This window comes from Pelophylax lessonae (genome assembly GCF_965119305.1).
Source record: "Pelophylax lessonae genome assembly, chromosome: 12".
NCBI classification, from domain to species: domain Eukaryota; kingdom Metazoa; phylum Chordata; class Amphibia; order Anura; family Ranidae; genus Pelophylax; species Pelophylax lessonae.
Genome location: NC_138779.1, coordinates 48,374,826 through 48,382,136, shown reverse-complemented (window position 1 = coordinate 48,382,136; position 7,311 = coordinate 48,374,826).

Below are 7,311 nucleotides of genomic sequence, written 5' to 3'. Positions count from 1 at the left end.
TAGTCAGTTAGAAAACACATATGCCATCACAGAGTGTTATGTAAGAGTCAGAGAACACACATACCTTCACATAGTATCATATGACAAAGAAAGAACAAATACAAATATACCATCACGTAGCATAATGTGACAGTTAGAGAACATATATGCCATTACAGAGTATGTACTGTAAGAGTCCGGGAACACGTATACCATTGCGTAGTATCATGTGTGGGCAATGGTTTTCATTCTGGGAAATCTTTTATATTTGAGTGAAACTTGCCCTCTGCTGGTCATTCTGGAAATATTCTGGCACTTAGAAAAGTCATTACTGGCTGTTGATAAAAACACATTAAAAGTGAATTACTAAAAGTTTGAACACTGTGGCATAAGTAACCTCTAGTTTTCTCTTTAATCTGTTTTTAGATTTTTTTTTTTTTTTCGCACTATTTTCTTCTAAATGACATGGGGGTAATGTTCTCAATTTATTTACAAATTATTAAATACTTCATAGTGCAAAGTAAAAGGTTAAACAAAATATTTAAGTGACAGTGCAAAAAATGGATTTTTAATACATACTTACCTGTAAAATCAATTTCTTGAAGTACATTGCAGGACACAGAGCCATAAATCATAACATATGGGTTATATAGCCACCCACAGGTGAAGGACACTGGCAACCAATCGGAAAGGATGTCCCCCTATTTAACCCCTCCCACATAGGAAGTACCTCAGTTTTGTAGCAAGCAATAAAGGCCCAATAGTAGAGGGGAGGGATCTCTGTTTCCCGTGATGTACTTCAAGAAATGGATTTTACAGGTAAGTATGTATTAAAAATTAATTTTTCTTTTCGTACATCACGGGACACAGAGCCGTAATATGGGATGTCCCAAAGCAATGCAACTGAGGGGAGGGGGACACCAAAAAATACTGCCAGACCACAAAAAGGATTATGCTGCTGCCTGCAGAACACTGTGGCCAAATGCAGATTCCTTCTGGGTCCCAACATCCACTCGATAGAAACGAGTGCAAAACGAGAGGGCTGTTACTTGAGTGAGGCATAAAACTGAGTCTGATTGTAAAACAAAAAAGTAAAAATAAATATCCATTTTATTAAGTACAACAATTGATGACAATGTTAAAACATGTAAAAATACAAGATAACATACATGAATGATACCAGTCTGACCAAGACATATTGAAAGTATACAGTGTGTCAATGATTTAAATGCTGGAATTCCCAAGGAAAATAAGAAAATAATTGAGACAAACATTTGTAAATGGTATAGGAGCATTGTTCATGAAGCTTGCGTCTTGTTATGCTCTACACGTTTCATGTTTCTACACTCGTCAGGAGCAGAAGCAATTGTTTATCTATCAAGGAATAATATAAATATCAAAAGATATGCCAAAGTGTCTAATAGTATGCTTGTTATGCTCTACACGTTTCATGTTTCTACACTCGTCAGGAGCAGAAGCAATTGTTTATCTATTAAGGAATAATATAAATATCAAAAGATATGCCAAAGTGTCTAATAGTATCATCGCCAAAGCATGGCAATGTCTGTCACAATTGGTGGTCTACTCACAAATTGGTTCAAAATGTCGCCACATTGCGCTTATGAAGGAGAGAACTCTGAGACCATCTAAACCGGGAACTGAGGGAGCAATGCCATGCGCTTGTGGGGTAGAGAACCAGAGATGTAGGATAGGTGTCATCTCCATGGGGGGAAACCACAGCCTCAGCTTATCATCCAATAATTACTAAAAATATATAATGTAGCGAGTATATTCATGTATCGAAAGTATAAATTTTATGGAATATATTGTAAATACAGAGTACCAACCATGGTGAGGCTGGGAATAAGTACCAAACCCAGGAGGAAAAAAAAGAGAGCACATATGCTAAGCAGAGCGTAAATCTGTGCATAGGGATTTATTAATGTAACTGCAGAAATAAAATAAAGTGCAGTGAACATGATTGAGTGAGAAAATAGTACCAAAGAATAACCACTGGGGGGCGTGTCCAAGATGGCGACCGAAGTGGACGTTTAGAAAGGGAGCTCCGGTGACCTGCCTGCTTCTATTCTGTGTAACTGCTGCCCTGCCGCCCTCTGCCTTACCGGAGGGGTCGAGTAACTCGCCTGTACTGATATGACCAGGGGCAGACCGTCCTCGGCGCCCCGTTCGTCTGCATCGGCCCCCGCTGCTCCTGCCGGCGCGAAAGCCGGGCCTCGTGCTCCCGCCTATATAGCCACCCAGACGGAGGATGCGGACCCTGCCATCCGGGAACAGGACAACTTTACTGCTCTCATGCAGGCTATTTCCACCTGCCAGTCCACCCTGACCTCCAAGATCGTCCAGCTGGATATTGGGCTAATCCGGCGGGAGGCTCACTGAGGCGGAGCGCGGGGTGGGAAACACTGAGGATACCCTGAGAGATCACACGGCTTCCCTGCATACCCTCCGTGTCAAGGTAAAGGCTCTGGAGTTTCGGGCGGAGGATTCTGAAAACCGGAACCGCCGCAATAATTTGAGGATTCTGGGCCTCCCGGAGGGGGCTGAAGACCCTAATCCTGCGGACTTTGCTGAACGCTTTCTCCGCGACCTGCTCCCACAGGCCACCTTCTCCCCGTATTTTGCGGTGGAACGGGCGCATCACATGCCCGCTCGCAGGGGGCCACCCGGAGCCCCGCCGCGCACCTTTATCCTCCGCCTGCTAAATTTTGGGGACCGGGACACGGTGTTGCGGGAGAGTAGGAAGCAGGATGCTCTGCGGTTGGAGGGGGCCAGATTGATGATCTTCCCAGATTTTTCAGTGGAGATGCAAAAAATGCGCAAATCCTTTGATCACGTCAAGCTGGCCCTGCGGCAAAGGGGCCTGAAATACAGTATGCTGTTCCCAGCCAGGCTTCGGGTACAGGATGGCGAATCTCTCTGCTTCTTCACTTCCCCGGAAGAGGCCTCCACCTGGCTGGAATCCTTGCCTTGTCGCTAGATTGTGGGATACCTGCCATATCTCTTCAGGTACAGGCCTGGCTGGGCCTGGATTGCTACCAGCGTGATGCTCCTGCCTCACCTCTGTGATTCCTGGGACCTGCATGGACTTTCTCAGGTGGACTGTTCTTTTTCTTTTTCCCTTTTTTATCCCGGTTTTCCAGTGACTGCACCTCCCTTGGAACTGTGTCCCCCTGATCTCCTATGTGGTCCATCTTTTTGTTTGGCCCTCCACTTTTCTTGCCTTGGACTCCTTTGATAATTTTTCTTATTTTTCTTTGGGTTATGTCGCTGCTGGGACAGTCGTCTTCCCCCTTGGTATTTTTCCCCCTTTTTTCTTTTTTGTCTGATACCCTCTTTTTCAGTCTCTGCTGCAGGCGAATGTTTTTCCTATAGGCAGTGTCCCTGGCGCTCCTGGTGCGTTTGACTGTTCCTACCAGGCGCCCTTTTGGTATAGTGTCCCCCATTTGACACTGGTTATGTTTGGGGTCTCAAGCTCACCCACGTTTTTGGGGTGGGGGGAGGGGGGTTGGGGTGTGTTGGGGAAGTTTCTGTTTGGGGTTGTATTTAAATGCCTTCTGTATTATTTGCCACCAAGGTCTGTCTATGTCTATCTGTGCACTTTTATAACTTGCTGCTCTATGCCCCATGTGTGTGGGGCTGGGTCGGATCCTCTAGTATGTAGCCTGGGTTTATTAGGGGGGGCTGTCTCTGCTGGACAGTTCCCCCTTTTTTCTGTCCTCTTCACGATGCTATGGCCCCCCTGAGGTTGGTCACGTGGAATGTGCGGGGCCTGAACTCTAAGTTTAAGCGCTCCCTGGTGTTCTCCTTTTTGCAGAAGCACCACCCACACATCTGTATTCTTCAGGAGACCCACCTCACAGGCGCCCGGGTGTTGGCCTTGAAGAGGTCATGGGTGGGGGCGTATTATCACTCTACCTTCTCATCCTACTCCCGTGGGGTCAGTGTTCTAGTACACCAGTCCCTCCAGTTTGTGCTCCTGGATCTCCATTTGGACCCGGACATAAGATATGTCCTATTGCATGCCCTGTGTGATCGACTGGAATTGGTGATTGTTGGGTTGTATATCCCTCCGCCTGCTGACCTTAGCCTGTTGTGTAGACTTCAGGGCCTAGTGGTCCAGTACCCTACCCCTAATTAGATTTTCGCTGGGGACTTCAATGTGCTGCCTAACCCCTCCTTAGATAGGCTTCGCCCTGACCCGGTGACTGACTCTGGCTTAGCCCGCTGGGCGGAGGCGCTTGGTCTGCAGGATGTCTGGCGCTGGAAGCATCCATCTCAGCGCCAGTATACTTGTCACTCGACCACTCATGCTACGTTTTCACGTATTGATGTGATTTATGTCAGTTCGTCCTTGCTGTCCAGGGTGTCGGGGACTTCCATCCTTCCACGGGGCATTTCCGATCATGCCCCGGTGATGATGGACCTCTCTACGGACTCAGCAGTGGGTCAGGGATTGTGGCGACTTTCCCGGTTTTGGGTGACAGACGAGAGAATTGTGCCGACATGGTCCTCTGAGTTAAGTGAGTTCTGGCACCATAATGATGGCCCTGCGGCCCCGGCTATGGTGTGGGACGCCTTCAAGGCCTATGCGAGGGGTAGATACCAATATAATATTTCCAAAGTGAGAGGGGAATCCTGAGTGCAGTTGTCTGCGGCCGAAGCCAGGGCTGCGTCTCTGGAAGCAGACTACCTGTCCACACTGGATAGGGGCACATACTCTGACATGCAGTCCGCGTAACGGGAGGTGGCGCTGATTCGTGCTGAGTCGTGCCGCCGCTTCCTACTTTCCCAATCACAACGGGTGTTTGAGCAAGGGGAGCGGTCTGGTAGGTTGTTGGCCTGGCTGGCATCGGAGAGATCCGGGGGTACTAGTTTAGCCAATATCAGGGCAGAGGACGGGACTTTGCTCTCAGATCCGACGTTGATCTCGCAGAGGTTTGAGAAGTATTATTCCTCCCTTTATGCCACCAGAGCGGCCTATCCGCCTGAGGACCTGTCGGCCTATCTGGATGAGATTGACTTCCCCCTCCCTCCCCTCTGCTAAGGCATCGAGTCTTGACGCTCCCATTTCCTTGCGTGAGGTTAAGAAGGCGATCAAATCCCTGCAGACTGGGAAGACCCCTGGACCCGATGGCCTCCCCACGGAGTTTTATAAAACTAACTTAGATGTCATTGCCTCGTCCTTTCATTGGACGCTCTGCGCGGCCTTGGAGGCGGGCTCTTTGCCGCCTTCTATGTCGGAGGCTGTTGTTGTTGTCCTGCCTAAGCCCGGTAAGGATCCTGAGTTGTGTTCCTCCTATCGGCCCATCTCATTGCTGAACGTGGACACTAAAATCTTGACTAAAATTCTGGCCAATCGCCTTAACACCGTGATCCTTTGTTTGATCCACGGAGATCAGACTGGATTTATGCCGGGTAAGGGCACGGACATCAACATTCGACGCTTGCATACCAACATAGCCTGTGCGGCGGCGAGTGACTCCCAGGGTGCGGTGGCCGCGCTAGATGCAGAAAAAGCTTTCGATTCCGTGGAATGGGACTATTTATGGAAGGTACTGCTTAGATTTGGCTTCGGGCCTCGGTTTATTACATGGATCTGCCTGTTATACGCAGCCCCTGTGGCCCGCATCCGTACCCATGGCATTTTGTCCTCCCCATTTTGGCTGGGCAGGGGTACGCGCCAGGGCTGCCCGTTGTCCCCCGGTCTTTTCGCCCTCGCCATCGAACCCTTGGCTATCAGATTTCGCACGACGGATGCTGTGGGGGGCTTGCGGGTGGGACAAGTAGTTGAACGCATATCGCTATATGCGGATGATACGCTTCTTTATCTAAACGACACTTCGGGTTCTCTTGCTGCAGCCTTGTCCATTATTGATAGGCATGGGGTGTTTTCGGGGGTTTGGATAAATTGGTCCAAGTCTAGTGTGCTGCCTCTCACGGCTGCTACTCCCCCCTCCGCCGGCGGCTATACCTTTTGCAGTGGGTATCCCAGTTTAGATACCTTGGGGTGACGGTGTGCACGGATCTCTCGCGTTACCTTGTGGATAATTTGGAACCTGTATTCCAACAAATCGGGTGTGGCGGACGCTCCCCTTGACACCTGTAGTCCGCATGAATTTAATAAAGATGTTTTTTCTCCCTAAACTTCTATATATCTTTAGGAACACCCCGATTCCTGTCCCTGCATCCTTCTTCCGTCTAATGGATGGGGTCCTCTCCTCTTTTATATGGGCGGGCGCGGTCCCTCGTATAGCCAGGTGGAAACTCCAACTGCCACTATCTTCGGGAGGTTTGGCGTTGCCCTGCTTTAAGAAATATTATTGGGCAGCAGTTCTGGTTACAGTGAGGTGGTGGTTTGCCCAGCCTCGCTCTAATCCAGCTGTCACTCTCGAGGCTGCCATTTTGGGCTCCTATGCGGTCCTCTCGAACTTGGTTTATAGGGGACGGAGAGCGGCGGCTCAGGCAACGCCGTCGATGTGTACGGTGGTAAGGGTGTGGGAGCAGATGCTGATGGCCACGGGGGAGGGGGGGGACTGTTTCACCCCACACTCCCTTGTGGGGAAACCCAAACTTGTCTCATCTCAGGTCTATCCGGGATCCGAGTGTCTGGGCTGAACATGGGGTGATCAAACTGCAGCACATCATGCCGGCGGGCACTTTGCTATCCTTCCCGGAACTGCGAGAGAAATTTAGCCTTCCGTCCCGAATGTTGTTTCGGTACCCACAGCTGAGACATGCGGTGCAGGCGCAATTTCCGGCGGCGATCACTGCCGCCCCTAATCGGGTGGAGAGGTTCCTGACCACGCGTAATGCAGATAAGATCCTCTCTTCGATTTATCTTCGCCTTACGTGTGGTCAATCGGATGGGGATCCTTCCCGTTCGAGCGCTGGCGTCAGGACATTCCTGCTCTTCTTGAGGAGGACTGGGGATTAGGCAGTACTTGCCCACGATGATCTCGGCCAGGGATAGGTTTATCCAGCTAAAATTTCTACACAGGGCGTATTACACTCCCCAGCGCTTGGCCAGAATTTACCCTTCACATTCAGAGTTGTGTTAGAAGTGTCAGCAGGTGGTTGGAACTTTTTTTTCATGTAGTGTGGGACTGTCCCGGGATCCAGGACTACTGGAGGGGGGTGGTGGCCGAGATGAGTGCGGTGATGGAGGTCCAGGTGCCCCTTGACCCTAGGATACTTCTTTTGGGGATGGGTGGTTTTGTGACACAGGCTAAATATCTGAAACTGTTGTTATTTTATCTGTCTTTTTATGCCAGGAAAGCCCTATTGCAACACTGGAGGGGATCCGCTCCACCG